We start from the raw sequence: 17,128 nt of genomic DNA on the forward strand, positions 1-17,128 counted from the left end.
ATATATTAAAGAAAAATTTTATTTTTGAACTTTCGGGACTGATTAATGCAGAGTAATAATAGATAAAATATTTGGAATAATATTCAGAAAAAAAAAGAATAAAAATATATAAAAAAATTTTTCGGCTTCGAGACTCGAACTGAGGACCAGAAAAAGAAATCTTTGATTCGGCCAGTCACTCTAGCCGCCAAGCCACTGATTCACTGTACGGTTGAAGAGACTTTCCGTCTTAATACGATTATCCCAGTCTCAAGTACGGTGCAAATCTGGTCTAAAAGCACAATGCTAAGAAAATAAATGTCTTCTGCGCATGTGCGTGACCTCAGCTCTTAGAATTTTAAATAAATCTTTTAATATATTAAAGAAAAATTTTATTTTTGAACTTTCGGGACTGATTAATGCAGCGTAATCATAGATAAAATATTTGGAATAATATTTAGAAAAAAAAAAGAATAAAAATATATAAAACAATTTTTCGGCTTCGAGACTCGAACTGAGGACCAGAAAAAGAAATCTTTGATTCGACCATTCACTCTAGCCGCCAAGCCACTTATTCTCTGCACGGTTGAAGAGACTTTAATTCTTAATACGATCATCCCAGTCTCAAGTGCGGTGCGAATCTGGTCTAAAACCACAATGCTAAGAAAATAAATGTCTTCTGCGCATGTGCGTAATCTCAACACTTAGAATTTCAAATAAATCTTTTAATATATTAAAGAAAAATTTTATTTTTGAACTTTTGGGACTGATTAATGCAGAGTAATCATAGATAAAATATTTGGAATAATATTTAGAAAAAAAAAGAATAAAAATATATAAAACAATTTTTCGGCTTCGAGACTCGAACTGAGGACCAGAAAAAGAAATCTTTGACTCGACCTGTCACTCTAGCCGCCAAGCCACTTATTCTCGGCACGGTCGAAGAGCCTTTAATTCTTAATACGATTATCCCAGTCTCAAGTACGGTGCGAATCTGGTCTAAAAGCACAATGCTAAGAAAATAAATGTCTTCTGCGCATGTGCGTAATCTCAACACTTAGAATTTCAAATAAATCTTTTAATATATTAAAGAAAAATTTTATTTTTGAAATTTTGGGATTGATTAATGCAGAGTAATAATAGATAAAATATTTGGAATAATATTCAGAAAAAAAAAAGAATAAAAATATATAAAACAATTTTTCGGCTTCGAGACTCGAACTGAGGAACAGAAAAAGAAATCTTTGACTTGGCCAGTCACTCTAGCCGCCAAGCCACTGATTCATTGCACGGTTGAAGAGCCTTTCCTTCTTAATACGATTATCCCAGTCTCAGGTACGGTGCAAATCTGGTCTAAAAGCACACTGCTAAGAAAATAAATGTCTTCTGCGCATGTGCGTAAGCTCAACGCTTAGAATTTCAAATAAATCTATTAATATACTAAAGAAAAATTTTATTTTTGAACTTTTGGGATTGATTAATGCAGAGTAATCATAGATAAAATATTTAGAATAATGTTCAGAAAAAAAAAGAATAAAAATATATAAAACAATTTTTCGGCTTCGAGACTCGAACTGAGGACCAGAAAAAGAAATCTTTGATTCGACCATTCACTCTAGCAGCCAAGCCACTGATTCATTGCACGGTTGAAGAGCCTTTCCTTCTTAATACGATTATCCCAGTCTCAGGTACGGTGCAAATCTGGTCTAAAAGCACACTGCTAAGAAAATAAATGTCTTCTGCGCATGTGCGTAAGCTCAACGCTTAGAATTTCAAATAAATCTATTAATATACTAAAGAAAAATTTTATTTTTGAACTTTTGGGATTGATTAATGCAGAGTAATCATAGATAAAATATTTAGAATAATGTTCAGAAAAAAAAAGAATAAAAATATATAAAACAATTTTTCGGCTTCGAGACTCGAACTGAGGAACAGAAAAAGAAATCTTTGACTTGGCCAGTCACTCTAGCCGCCAAGCCACTGATTCATTGCACGGTTGAAGAGCCTTTCCTTCTTAATACGATTATCCCAGTCTCAGGTACGGTGCGAATCTGTTCTAAAAGCACAATGCTAAGAAAATAAATGTCTTCTGCGCATGTGCGTGAGCTCAACGCTTAGAATTTCAAATAAATCTATTAATATACTAAAGAAAAATTTTATTTTTGAATTTTTGGGACTGATTAATGCAGAGTAATCATAGATAAAATATTTGGAATAATATTCAGAAAAAAAAAAGAATAAAATATATAAAAAAAATTTTCGGCTTTGAGACTCGAACTGAGGACCAGAAAAAGAAATCTTTGACTCGACCTCTCACTCTAGCCGCCAAGCCACTTATTCTCGGCACGGTTGAAGAGCCTTTAATTCTTAATACGATTATACCAGTCTCAAGTACGGTGCGAATCTGGTCTAAAAGCATAATGCTAAGAAAATAAATGTCTTCTGCACATGTGCGTGACCTCAGGCCTTAGAATTTTAAATAAATCTTTTAATATATTAAAGAAAAATTTTATTTTTGAACTTTCGGGACTGATTAATGCAGAGTAATAATAGATAAAATATTTGGAATAATATTCAGAAAAAAAAAGAATAAAAATATATAAAAAAATTTTTCGGCTTCGAGACTCGAACTGAGGACCAGAAAAAGAAATCTTTGATTCGGCCAGTCACTCTAGCCGCCAAGCCACTGATTCACTGTACGGTTGAAGAGACTTTCCGTCTTAATACGATTATCCCAGTCTCAAGTACGGTGCAAATCTGGTCTAAAAGCACAATGCTAAGAAAATAAATGTCTTCTGCGCATGTGCGTGACCTCAGCTCTTAGAATTTTAAATAAATCTTTTAATATATTAAAGAAAAATTTTATTTTTGAACTTTCGGGACTGATTAATGCAGCGTAATCATAGATAAAATATTTGGAATAATATTTAGAAAAAAAAAAGAATAAAAATATATAAAACAATTTTTCGGCTTCGAGACTCGAACTGAGGACCAGAAAAAGAAATCTTTGATTCGACCATTCACTCTAGCCGCCAAGCCACTTATTCTCTGCACGGTTGAAGAGACTTTAATTCTTAATACGATCATCCCAGTCTCAAGTGCGGTGCGAATCTGGTCTAAAACCACAATGCTAAGAAAATAAATGTCTTCTGCGCATGTGCGTAATCTCAACACTTAGAATTTCAAATAAATCTTTTAATATATTAAAGAAAAATTTTATTTTTGAACTTTTGGGACTGATTAATGCAGAGTAATCATAGATAAAATATTTGGAATAATATTTAGAAAAAAAAAGAATAAAAATATATAAAACAATTTTTCGGCTTCGAGACTCGAACTGAGGACCAGAAAAAGAAATCTTTGACTCGACCTGTCACTCTAGCCGCCAAGCCACTTATTCTCGGCACGGTCGAAGAGCCTTTAATTCTTAATACGATTATCCCAGTCTCAAGTACGGTGCGAATCTGGTCTAAAAGCACAATGCTAAGAAAATAAATGTCTTCTGCGCATGTGCGTAATCTCAACACTTAGAATTTCAAATAAATCTTTTAATATATTAAAGAAAAATTTTATTTTTGAAATTTTGGGATTGATTAATGCAGAGTAATAATAGATAAAATATTTGGAATAATATTCAGAAAAAAAAAAGAATAAAAATATATAAAACAATTTTTCGGCTTCGAGACTCGAACTGAGGAACAGAAAAAGAAATCTTTGACTTGGCCAGTCACTCTAGCCGCCAAGCCACTGATTCATTGCACGGTTGAAGAGCCTTTCCTTCTTAATACGATTATCCCAGTCTCAGGTACGGTGCAAATCTGGTCTAAAAGCACACTGCTAAGAAAATAAATGTCTTCTGCGCATGTGCGTAAGCTCAACGCTTAGAATTTCAAATAAATCTATTAATATACTAAAGAAAAATTTTATTTTTGAACTTTTGGGATTGATTAATGCAGAGTAATCATAGATAAAATATTTAGAATAATGTTCAGAAAAAAAAAGAATAAAAATATATAAAACAATTTTTCGGCTTCGAGACTCGAACTGAGGACCAGAAAAAGAAATCTTTGATTCGACCATTCACTCTAGCAGCCAAGCCACTTATTCTCTGCACGGTTGAAGATCCTTTCCTTCTTAATACGATTATCCCAGTCTCAAGTACGGTGCAAATCTGGTCTAAAAGCACAATGCTAAGAAAATAAATATCTTCTGCGCATGTGCGTGACCTCAGCTGTTAGAATTTCAAATAAATCTATTAATATACTAAAGAAAAATTTTATTTTTGAAATTTTGGGACTGATTAATGCAGAGTAATAATAGATAAAATATTTGGAATAATATTCAGAAAAAAAAGAATAAAAATATATAAAACAATTTTTCGGCTTCGAGACTCGAACTGAGGACCAGAAAAAGAAATCTTTGATTCGGCCAGTCACTCTAGCCGCCCAGCCACTGATTCATTGTACGGTTGAAGAGCCTTTCCTTCTTAATACGATTATCCCAGTCTCAGGTACGGTGCAAATCTGGTCTAAAAGCACACTGCTAAGAAAATAAATGTCTTCTGCGCATGTGCGTGACCTCAGGCCTTAGAATTTTAAATAAATCTTTTAATATATTAAAGAAAAATTTTATTTTTGAACTTTTGGGACTGATTAATGCAGAGTAATCAAAGATAAAATACTTGGAATAATATTTAGAAAAAAAAAGAATAAAAATATGTAAAACAATTTTTCGGCTTCGAGACTCGAACTGAGGACCAGAAAAAGAAATCTTTGACTCGACCTGTCACTCTAGCCGCCAAGCAACTTATTCTCGGCACGGTTGAAGAGCCTTTCCTTCTTAATACGATTATCCCAGTCTCAAGTACGGTGCAAATCTGGTCTAAAAGCACACTGCTAAGAAAATAAATGTCTTCAACGCATGTGCGTAAGCTCAACGCTTAGAATTTCAAATAAATCTATTAATATACTAAAGAAAAAAAAATTTTTTTGAACTTTTGGGACTGATTAATGCAGAGTAATCATAGATAAAATATTTGGAATAATATTTAGAAAAAAAAAGAATAAAAATATATAAAACAATTTTTCGGCTTCGAGACTCGAACTGAGGACCAGAAAAAAGAAATCTTTGATTCGACCAGTCACACTAGCCGTCAAGCCACTTATTCGCTGAGCGGTATAGGAGTCTTTCCTTCTTAATACGATTATCCCAGTCTCAAGTACGGTGCGAATCTGGTCTAAAAGCACAATGCTAAGAAAATAAATGTCTTCTGCGCATGTGCGTGACCTCAGCTCTTAGAATTTCAAATAAATCTTTTAAGATATTAAAGAAAAATTTTATTTTTGAACTTTTGGGACTGATTAATGCAGAGTAATCATAGATAAAATATTTGGAATAATATTTAGAAAAAAAAAGAATAAAAATATATAAAACAATTTTTCGGCTTCGAGACTCGAACTGAGGACCAGAAAAAGAAATCTTTGACTCGACCTGTCACTCTAGCCGCCAAGCCACTTATTCTCTGCACGGTTGAAGAGCCTTTCCTTCTTAATACGATTATCCCAGTCTCAAGTACGGTGCGAATGTAATCTAAAAGCACAATGCTAAGAAAATAAATGTCTTCTGCGCATGTGCGTGACCTCAGGTCTTAGAATTTTAAATAAATCTTTTAATATATTAAAGAAAAATTTTATTTTTGAACTTTTGGGACTGATTAATGCAGAGTAATCAAAGATAAAATACTTGGAATAATATTTAGAAAAAAAAAGAATAAAAATATATAAAACAATTTTTCGGCTTCGAGACTCGAACTGAGGACCAGAAAAAGAAATCTTTGACTCGACCTGTCACTCTAGCCGCCAAGCAACTTATTCTCGGCACGGTTGAAGAGCCTTTCCTTCTTAATACGATTATCCCAGTCTCAAGTATGGTGCAAATCTGGTCTAAAAGCACACTGCTAAGAAAATAAATGTCTTCAACGCATGTGCGTAAGCTCAACGCTTAGAATTTCAAATAAATCTATTAATATACTAAAGAAAAAAAAATTTTTTTGAACTTTTGGGACTGATTAATGCAGAGTAATCATAGATAAAATATTTGGAATAATATTTAGAAAAAAAAAGAATAAAAATATATAAAACAATTTTTCGGCTTCGAGACTCGAACTGAGGACCAGAAAAAAGAAATCTTTGATTCGACCAGTCACACTAGCCGCCAAGCCACTTATTCGCTGAGCGGTCTAGGAGTCTTTCCTTCTTAATACGATTATCCCAGTCTCAAGTACGGTGCGAATCTGGTCTAAAAGCACAATGCTAAGAAAATAAATGTCTTCTGCGCATGTGCGTGACCTCAGCTCTTAGAATTTCAAATAAATCTTTTAATATATTAAAGAAAAATTTTATTTTTGAACTTTTGGGACTGATTAATGCAGAGTAATCATAGATAAAATATTTGGAATAATATTTAGAAAAAAAAAGAATAAAAATATATAAAACAATTTTTCGGCTTCGAGACTCGAACTGAGGACCAGAAAAAGAAATCTTTGACTCGACCTGTCACTCTAGCCGCCAAGCCACTTATTCTCTGCACGGTTGAAGAGCCTTTCCTTCTTAATACGATTATCCCAGTCTCAAGTACGGTGCGAATGTAATCTAAAAGCACAATGCTAAGAAAATAAATGTCTTCTGCGCATGTGCGTGACCTCAGGCCTTAGAATTTTAAATAAATCTTTTAATATATTAAAGAAAAATTTTATTTTTGAACTTTTGGGACTGATTAATGCAGAGTAATCAAAGATAAAATACTTGGAATAATATTTAGAAAAAAAAAGAATAAAAATATATAAAACAATTTTTCGGCTTCGAGACTCGAACTGAGGACCAGAAAAAGAAATCTTTGACTCGACCTGTCACTCTAGCCGCCAAGCAACTTATTCTCGGCACGGTTGAAGAGCCTTTCCTTCTTAATACGATTATCCCAGTCTCAAGTACGGTGCAAATCTGGTCTAAAAGCACACTGCTAAGAAAATAAATGTCTTCAACGCATGTGCGTAAGGTCAACGCTTAGAATTTCAAATAAATCTATTAATATACTAAAGAAAAAAAAAATTTTTGAACTTTTGGGACTGATTAATGCAGAGTAATCATAGATAAAATATTTGGAATAATATTCAGAAAAAAAAAAGAATAAAAATAAATAAAACAATTTTTCGGCTTCGAGACTCGAACTGAGGACCAGAAAAAGAAATCTTTGATTCGACCATTCACTCTAGCAGCTAAGCCACTTATTCTCTGCACGGTTGAAGATCCTTTAATTCTTAATACGATTATCCCAGTCTCAAGTACGGTGCGAATCTAGTCTAAAAGCACAAAGCTAAGAAAATAAATGTCTTCTGCGCATGTGCGTGACCTCAGCTCTTAGAATTTTAAAGAAATCTTTTAATATATTAAAGAAAAATTTTATTTTTGAACTTTTGGGACTGATTAATGCAGAGTAATCATAGATAAAATATTTGGAATAATATTTAGGAAAAAAAAGAATAAAAATATATAAAACAATTTTTCGGCTTCGAGACTCGAACTGAGGACCAGAAAAAGAAATCTTTGACTCGACTAGTCACTCCAGCCGCCAAGCCACTTATTCTCTGCACGGTTGAAGAGCCTTTAATTCTTAATACGATTATACCAGTCTCAAGTACGGTTCGAATCTGGTCTAAAAGCACAATGCTAAGAAAATAAATGTCTTCTGCGCATGTGCGTGACCTCAGCTCTGAGAATTTCAAATAAATCTATTAATATACTAAAGAAAAATTTTATTTTTGAAATTTTGGGATTGATTAATGCAGAGTAATAATAGATAAAATATTTGGAATAATATTCAGAAAAAAAAAGAATAAAAATATATAAAACAATTTTTCGGCTTCGAGACTCGAACTGAGGACCAGAAAAAGAAATCTTTGATTCGGCCAGTCACTCTAGCCGCCAAGCCACTGATTCATTGTACGGTTGAAGAGCCTTTCCTTCTTAATACGATTATCCCAGTCTCGGGTACGGTGCAAATCTGGTCTAAAAGCACACTGCTAAGAAAATAAATGTCTTCTGCGCATGTGCGTAAGCTCAACGCTTAGAATTTCAAATAAATCTATTAATATACTAAAGAAAAATTTTATTTTTGAACTTTTGGGACTGATTAATGCAGAGTAAGCATATATAAAATATTTGGAATAATATTTAGAAAAAAAAAGAATAAAAATATATAAAACAATTTTTCGGCTTCGAGACTCGAACTGAGGACCAGAAAAAGAAATCTTTGATTCGGCCAGTCACTCTAGCCGCCAAGCCACTGATTCACTGTACGGTTGAAGAGCCTTTCCTTCTTAATACGTTTATTCCAGTCTCAAGTACGGTGCAAATCTGGTCTAAAAGCACACTGCTAAGAAAATAAATGTCTTCAACGCATGTGCGTAAGCTCAACGCTTAGAATTTCAAATACATCTATTAATATACTAAAGAAAAAAAAATTTTTTTTGAACTTTTCGGACTGATTAATGCAGAGTAATCATAGATAAAATATTTGGAATAATATTCAGAAAAAAAAAAAGAATAAAAATATATAAAAAAATATTTCGGCTTCGAGACTCGAACTGAGGACCAGAAAAAGAAATCTTTGATTCGACCATTCACTCTAGCAGCTAAGCCACTTATTCTCTGCACGGTTGAAGATCCTTTAATTCTTAATACGATTATCCCAGTCTCAAGTACGGTGCGAATCTAGTCTAAAAGCACAAAGCTAAGAAAATAAATGTCTTCTGCGCATGTGCGTGACCTCAGCTCTTAGAATTTTAAATAAATCTTTTAATATATTAAAGAAAAATTTTATTTTTGAACTTTTGGGACTGATTAATGCAGAGTAATCATAGATAAAATATTTGGAATAATATATAGAAAAAAATAGAATAAAAATATATAAAACAATTTTTCGGCTTCGAGACTCGAACTGAGGACCAGAAAAAGAAATCTTTGACTCGACCAGTCACTCTAGCCGCCAAGCCAATTATTCTCTGCATGGTTGAAGAGCCTTTAATTCTTAATACGATTATCCCAGTCTCGAGTACGGTGCGAATCTGGTCTAAAAGCACAATGCTAAGAAAATAAATGTCTTCTGCGCATGTGCGTGACCTCAGCTCTTAGAATTTCAAATAAATCTATTAATATACTAAAGAAAAGTTTTATTTTTGAAATTTTGGGATTGATTAATGCAGAGTAATAATAGATAAAATATATAGAATAATATTCAGAAAAAAAAAGAATAAAAATATATAAAACAATTTTTCGGCTTCGAGATTCGAACTGAGGACCAGAAAAAGAAATCTTTGATTCGGCCAGTCACTCTAGCCGCCAAGCCACTGATTCATTGTACGGTTGAAGAGCCTTTCCTTCTTAATACGATTATCCCAGTCTCAGGTACGGTGCAAATCTGGTCTAAAAGCACACTGCTAAGAAAATAAATGTCTTCTGCGCATGTGCGTAAGCTCAACGCTTAGAATTTCAAATAAATCTATTAATATACTAAAGAAAAAAAATTTTTTTTGAACTTTTGGGACTGATTAATGCACAGTAATCATAGATAAAATATTTGGAATAATATTCAGAAAAAAAAAAGAATAAAAATATATAAAACAATTTTTCGGCTTCGAGACTCGAACTGAGGACCAGAAAAAGAAATCTTTCTTTCGACCATTCACTCTAGCAGCCAAGCCACTTATTCTCTGCACGGTTGAAGATCCTTTCCTTCTTAATACGATTATCCCAGTCTCAAGTACGGTTCGAATCTAGTCTAAAAGCACAAAGCTAAGAAAATAAATGTCTTTTGCGCATGTGCGTGACCTCAGCTCTTAGAATTTTAAATAAATCTTTTAATATATTAAAGAAAAATTTTATTTTTGAACTTTTGGGACTGATTAATGCAGAGTAATCATAGATAAAATATTTGGAATAATATTTAGTAAAAAAAAGAATAAAAATATATAAAACATATTTTCGGCTTCGAGACTCGAACTGAGGACCAGAAAAAGAAATCTTTGATTCGGCCAGTCACTCTAGCCGCAGAGCCACTGATCCACTGTACGGTTGAAGAGCCTTTCCTTCTTAATACGATTATCCCAGTCTCAAGTACGGTGCAAATCTGGTCTAAAAGCACACTGCTAAGAAAATAAATGTCTTCTGCGCATGTGCGTAAGCTCAACGCTTAGAATTTCAAATTAATCTATTAATATACTAAAGAAGAATTTTATTTTTGAACTTTTGGGACTGATTAATGCAGAGTATTCAAAGATAAAATAATTGGAACAATATTCAGAATAAAAAAAAAGAACAAAAATATATAAAACAAATTCTCGGCTTCGAGACTCGAACTGAGGAAAAGAAAAAGAAATCTTTGATTCGACCGGTCACTCTAGCCATCAAGCCACTTATTAGCTATACGGTTGAAGAGACTTTCCTTCTTAATACGATTATTCCAGTCTCAAGTACGGTGCGAATCTGGTCTAAAAGCAGAATGCTAAGAAAATAAATGTCTTCTGCGCATGTGCGTGAGCTCAACGCTTAGAATTTCAAATAAATCTATTAATATACTAAAGAAAAATTTTATTTTTGAACTTTTGGGACTGGTTAATGCAGAGTAATCATAGATAAAATATTTGGAATAATATTCAGAAAAAAAAAGAATAAAATATATAAAACAATTTTTCGGCTTCGAGACTCGAACAGAGGACCAGAAAAAGAAACCTTTGACTCGACCTGTCACTCTTGCCGCCAAGCCACTTATTCTCGGCACGGTTGAAGAGCCTTTCCTTCTTAATACGATTATACCAGTCTCAAGTACGGTGGAAATCTGGTCTAAAAGCATAATGCTAAGAAAATAAATGTCTTCTGCGCATGTGCGTGAGCTCAACGCTTAGAATTTCAAATAAATCTATTAATGTACTAAAGAAAAATTTTATTTTTGAACTTTTGGGACTGATTAATGCAGAGTAATCATAGATAAAATATTTGGAATAATATTCAGAAAAAAAAAGAATAAAAATATATAAAACATATTTTCGGCTTCGAGACTCGAACTGAGGACCAGAAAAAGAAATCTTTGATTCGGCCAGTCACTCTAGCCGCAGAGCCACTGATTCACTGTACGGTTGAAGAGCCTTTCCTTTATAATACAATTATCCCAGTCTCAAGTACGGTGCAAATCTGGTCTAAAAGCACACTGCTAAGAAAATAAATGTCTTCTGCGCATGTGCGTAAGCTCAACGCTTAGAATTTCAAATTAATCTATTAATATACTAAAGAAAAAAAAATTTTTTTTGAACTTTTGGGACTGATTAATGCACAGTAATAATAGATAAAATATTTGGAATAATATTCAGAAAAAAAAGAATAAAAATATATAAAACAATTTTTCGGCTTCGAGACTCGAACTGAGGACCAGAAAAAGAAATCTTTGATTCGGCCAGTCACTCTAGCCGCCAAGCCACTGATTCACGGTACGGTTGAAGAGCCTTTAATTCTTAATACGATTATCCCAGTCTCAAGTACGGTGCAAATCTGGTCTAAAAGCATAATGCTAAGAAAATAAATGTCTTCTGCGCATGTGCGTGACCTCAGCTCTTAGAATTTTAAATAAATCTTTTAATATATTAAAGAAAAATTTTATTTTTGAACTTTTGGGACTGATTAATGCAGAGTAATCATAGATAAAATATTTGGAATAATATTCAGAAGAAAAAAAAAAAAAAGAATAAAAATATATAAAACAATTTTTCGGCTTCGAGACTCGAACTGAGGACCAGAAAAAGAAATCTTTGATTCGACCATTCACTCTAGCAGCCAAAACACTTATTCTCTGCACGGTTGAAGATCCTTTCCTTCTTAATACGATTATCCCAGTCTCAAGTACGGTGCGAATCTAGTCTAAAAGCACAAAGCTAAGAAAATAAATGTCTTCTGCGCATGTGCGTGACCTCAGCTCTTAGAATTTTAAATAAATCTTTTAATATATTAAAGAAAAATTTTTTTTTGAACTTTTGGGACTGATTAATGCAGAGTAATCATAGATAAAATATTTGGAATAATATTCAGAAGAAAAAAAAAAAGAATAAAAATATATAAAACAATTTTTCGGCTTCGAGACTCGAACTGAGGACCAGAAAAAGAAATCTTTGATTCGACTATTCACTCTAGCAGCCAAAACACTTATTCTCTGCACGGTTGAAGATCCTTTCCTTCTTAATACGATTATCCCAGTCTCAAGTACTCTGCGAATCTAGTCTAAAAGCACAAAGCTAAGAAAATAAATGTCTTCTGCGCATGTGCGTGACCTCAGCTCTTAGAATTTTAAATAAATCTTTTAATATATTAAAGAAAATTTTTTTTTTGAACTTTTGGGACTGATTAATGCACAGTAATCATAGATAAAATATTTGGAATAATATTCAGAAAAAAAAAGAATAAAAATATATAAAACAATTTTTCGGCTTCGAGACTCGAACTGAGGACCAGAAAAAGAAATCTTTCTTTCGACCATTCACTCTAGCAGCCAAGCCACTTATTCTCTGCACGGTTGAAGATCCTTTCCTTCTTAATACGATTATCCCAGTCTCAAGTACGGTTCGAATCTAGTCTAAAAGCACAAAGCTAAGAAAATAAATGTCTTTTGCGCATGTGCGTGACCTCAGCTCTTAGAATTTTAAATAAATCTTTTAATATATTAAAGAAAAATTTTATTTTTGAACTTTTGGGACTGATTAATGCAGAGTTATAATAGATAAAATATTTGGAATAATATTCAGAAAAAAAAGAATAAAAATATATAAAGCAATTTTTCGGCTTCGAGACTCGAACTGAGGACCAGAAAAAGAAATCTTTGATTCGGCCAGTCACTCTAGCCGCCAAGCCACTGATTCACTGTACGGTTGAAGAGCCTTTCCTTCTTAATACGATTATTCCAGTCTCAAGTACGGTGCAAATCTGGTCTAAAAGCACACTGCTAAGAAAATAAATGTCTTCAACGCATGTGCGTAAGCTCAACGCTTAGAATTTCAAATAAATCTATTAATATACTAAAGAAAAAAAATTTTTTTTTGCACTTTTGGGACTGATTAATGCAGAGTAATCATAGATAAAATATTTGGAATAATATTCAGAAAAAAAAAGAATAAAAATATATAAAACAATTTTTCGGCTTCGAGACTCGAACTGAGGACCAGAAAAAAAATCTTTGATTCGACCATTCACTCTAGCAGCTAAGCCACTTATTCTCTGCACGGTTGAAGATCCTTTAATTCTTAATACGATTATCCCAGTCTCAAGTACGGTGCGAATCTAGTCTAAAAGCACAAAGCTAAGAAAATAAATGTCTTCTGCGCATGTGCGTGACCTCAGCTCTTAGAATTTTAAATAAATCTTTTAATATATTAAAGAAAAATTTTATTTTTGAACTTTTGGGACTGATTAATGCAGAGTAATCATAGATAAAATATTTGGAATAATATTTAGGAAAAAAAAGAATAAAAATATATAAAACAATTTTTCGGCTTCGAGACTCGAACTGAGGACCAGAAAAAGAAATCTTTGATTCGGCCGTTCACTCTAGCCGAAAAGCCACTTATTCTCTGCACGGGTGAAGATCCTTTCCTTCTTAATACGATTATCCCAGTCTCAAGTACGGTGCGAATCTAGTCTAAAAGCACAAAGCTAAGAAAATAAATGTCTTCTGCGCATGTGCGTGACCTCAGCTCTTAGAATTTTAAATAAATCTTTTAATATATTAAAGAAAAATTTTATTTTTGAACTTTTGGGACTGATTAATGCAGAGTAATCATAGATAAAATATTTGGAATAATATTCAGAAGAAAAAAAAAAAAGAATAAAAATATATAAAACAATTTTTCGGCTTCGAGACTCGAACTGAGGACCAGAAAAAGAAATCTTTGATTCGACCATTCACTCTAGCAGCCAAAACACTTATTCTCTGCACGGTTGAAGATCCTTTCCTTCTTAATACGATTATCCCAGTCTCAAGTACGGTGCGAATCTAGTCTAAAAGCACAAAGCTAAGAAAATAAATGTCTTCTGCGCATGTGCGTGACCTCAGCTCTTAGAATTTTAAATAAATCTTTTAATATATTAAAGAAAAATTTTTTTTTGAACTTTTGGGACTGATTAATGCAGAGTAATCATAGATAAAATATTTGGAATAATATTCAGAAGAAAAAAAAAAGAATAAAAATATATAAAACAATTTTTCGGCTTCGAGACTCGAACTGAGGACCAGAAAAAGAAATCTTTGATTCGACCATTCACTCTAGCAGCCAAAACACTTATTCTCTGCACGGTTGAAGATCCTTTCCTTCTTAATACGATTATCCCAGTCTCAAGTACTCTGCGAATCTAGTCTAAAAGCACAAAGCTAAGAAAATAAATGTCTTCTGCGCATGTGCGTGACCTCAGCTCTTAGAATTTTAAATAAATCTTTTAATATATTAAAGAAAAATTTTTTTTGAACTTTTGGGACTGATTAATGCACAGTAATCATAGATAAAATATTTGGAATAATATTCAGAAAAAAAAAGAATAAAAATATATAAAACAATTTTTCGGCTTCGAGACTCGAACTGAGGACCAGAAAAAAAATCTTTGATTCGACCATTCACTCTAGCAGCTAAGCCACTTATTCTCTGCACGGTTGAAGATCCTTTAATTCTTAATACGATTATCCCAGTCTCAAGTACGGTGCGAATCTAGTCTAAAAGCACAAAGCTAAGAAAATAAATGTCTTCTGCGCATGTGCGTGACCTCAGCTCTTAGAATTTTAAATAAATCTTTTAATATATTAAAGAAAAATTTTATTTTTGAACTTTTGGGACTGATTAATGCAGAGTAATCATAGATAAAATATTTGGAATAATATTTAGGAAAAAAAAGAATAAAAATATATAAAACAATTTTTCGGCTTCGAGACTCGAACTGAGGACCAGAAAAAGAAATCTTTGATTCGGCCGTTCACTCTAGCCGAAAAGCCACTTATTCTCTGCACGGGTGAAGATCCTTTCCTTCTTAATACGATTATCCCAGTCTCAAGTACGGTGCGAATCTAGTCTAAAAGCACAAAGCTAAGAAAATAAATGTCTTCTGCGCATGTGCGTGACCTCAGCTCTTAGAATTTTAAAGAAATCTTTTAATATATTAAAGAAAAATTTTATTTTTGAACTTTTGGGACTGATTAATGCAGAGTAATCATAGATAAAATATTTGGAAACATATTTAGAAAAAAAAAGAATAAAAATATATAAAACAATTTTTCGGCTTCGAGACTCGAACTGAGGACCAGAAAAAGAAATCTTTGATTCGGCCAGTCACTCTAGCCGCCAAGCCACTGATTCACTGTACGGTTGAAGAGCTTTTCATTCTTAATACGATTATCCCAGTCTCAAGTACGGTGCAAATCTGGTCTAAAAGCACACTGCTAAGAAAATAAATGTCTTCTGCGCATGTGCGTAAGCTCAACGCTTAGAATTTCAAATAAATCTATTAATATACTAAAGAAAAAAAAAATTTTTTGAACTTTTGGGACTGATTAATGCACAGTAATCATAGATAAAATATTTGGAATAATATTCAGAAAAAAAAGAATAAAAATATATAAAACAATTTTTCGGCTTCGAGACTCGAACTGAGGACCAGAAAAAGAAATCTTTCTTTCGACCATTCACTCTAGCAGCCAAGCCACTTATTCTCTGCACGGTTGAAGATCCTTTACTTCTTAATACGATTATCCCAGTCTCAAGTACGGTGCGAATCTAGTCTAACAGCACAAAGCTAAGAAAATAAATGTCTTTTGCGCATGTGCGTGACCTCAGCTCTTAGAATTTTAAATAAATCTTTTAATATATTAAAGAAAAATTTTATTTTTGAACTTTTGGGACTGATTAATGCAGAGTAATCATAGATAAAATATTTGGAATAATATTTAGTAAAAAAAAGAATAAAAATATATAAAACGTATTTTCGGCTTCGAGACTCGAACTGAGGACCAGAAAAAGAAATCTTTGATTCGGCCAGTCACTCTAGCCGCAGAGCCACTGATCCACTGTACGGTTGAAGAGCCTTTCCTTCTTAATACGATTATCCCAGTCCCAAGTACGGTGCAAATCTGGTCTAAAAGCACACTGCTAAGAAAATAAATGTCTTCTGCGCATGTGCGTAAGCTCAACGCTTAGAATTTCAAATTAATCTATTAATATACTAAAGAAGAATTTTATTTTTGAACTTTTGGGACTGATTAATGCAGAGTAATCAAAGATAAAATAATTGGAACAATATTCAGAATAAAAAAAAAGAACAAAAATATATAAAACAAATTCTCGGCTTCGAGACTCGAACAGAGGACCAGAAAAAGAAACCTTTGACTCGACCTGTCACTCTTGCCGCCAAGCCACTTATTCTCGGCACGGTTGAAGAGCCTTTCCTTCTTAATACGATTATACCAGTCTCAAGTACGGTGCGAATCTGGTCTAAAAGCATAATGCTAAGAAAATAAATGTCTTCTGCGCATGTGCGTGAGCTCAACGCTTAGAATTTCAAATAAATCTATTAATATACTAAAGAAAAATTTTATTTTTGAACTTTTGGGACTGATTAATGCAGAGTAATCATAGATAAAATATTTGGAATTATATTCAGAAAAAAAAAGAATAAAATATATAAAACAATTTTTCGGCTTCGAGGCTCGAACAGAGGACCAGAAAAAGAAACCTTTGACTCGACCTGTCACTCTTGCCGCCAAGCCACTTATTCTCGGCACGGTTGAAGAGCCTTTCCTTCTTAATACGATTATACCAGTCTCAAGTACGGTGCGAATCTGGTCTAAAAGCATAATGCTAAGAAAATAAATGTCTTCTGCGCATGTGCGTGAGCTCAACGCTTAGAATTTCAAATAAATCTATTAATGTACTAAAGAAAAATTTTATTTTTGAACTTTTGGGACTGATTAATGCAGAGTAATCATAGATAAAATATTTGGAATAATATTCAGAAAAAAAAAGAATAAAAATATATAAAACATATTTTCGGCTTCGAGACTCGAACTGAGGACC

The sequence above is a fragment of the Argiope bruennichi genome, chromosome 2, assembly GCF_947563725.1.
Source record: "Argiope bruennichi chromosome 2, qqArgBrue1.1, whole genome shotgun sequence".
Lineage (NCBI taxonomy): Eukaryota > Metazoa > Arthropoda > Arachnida > Araneae > Araneidae > Argiope > Argiope bruennichi.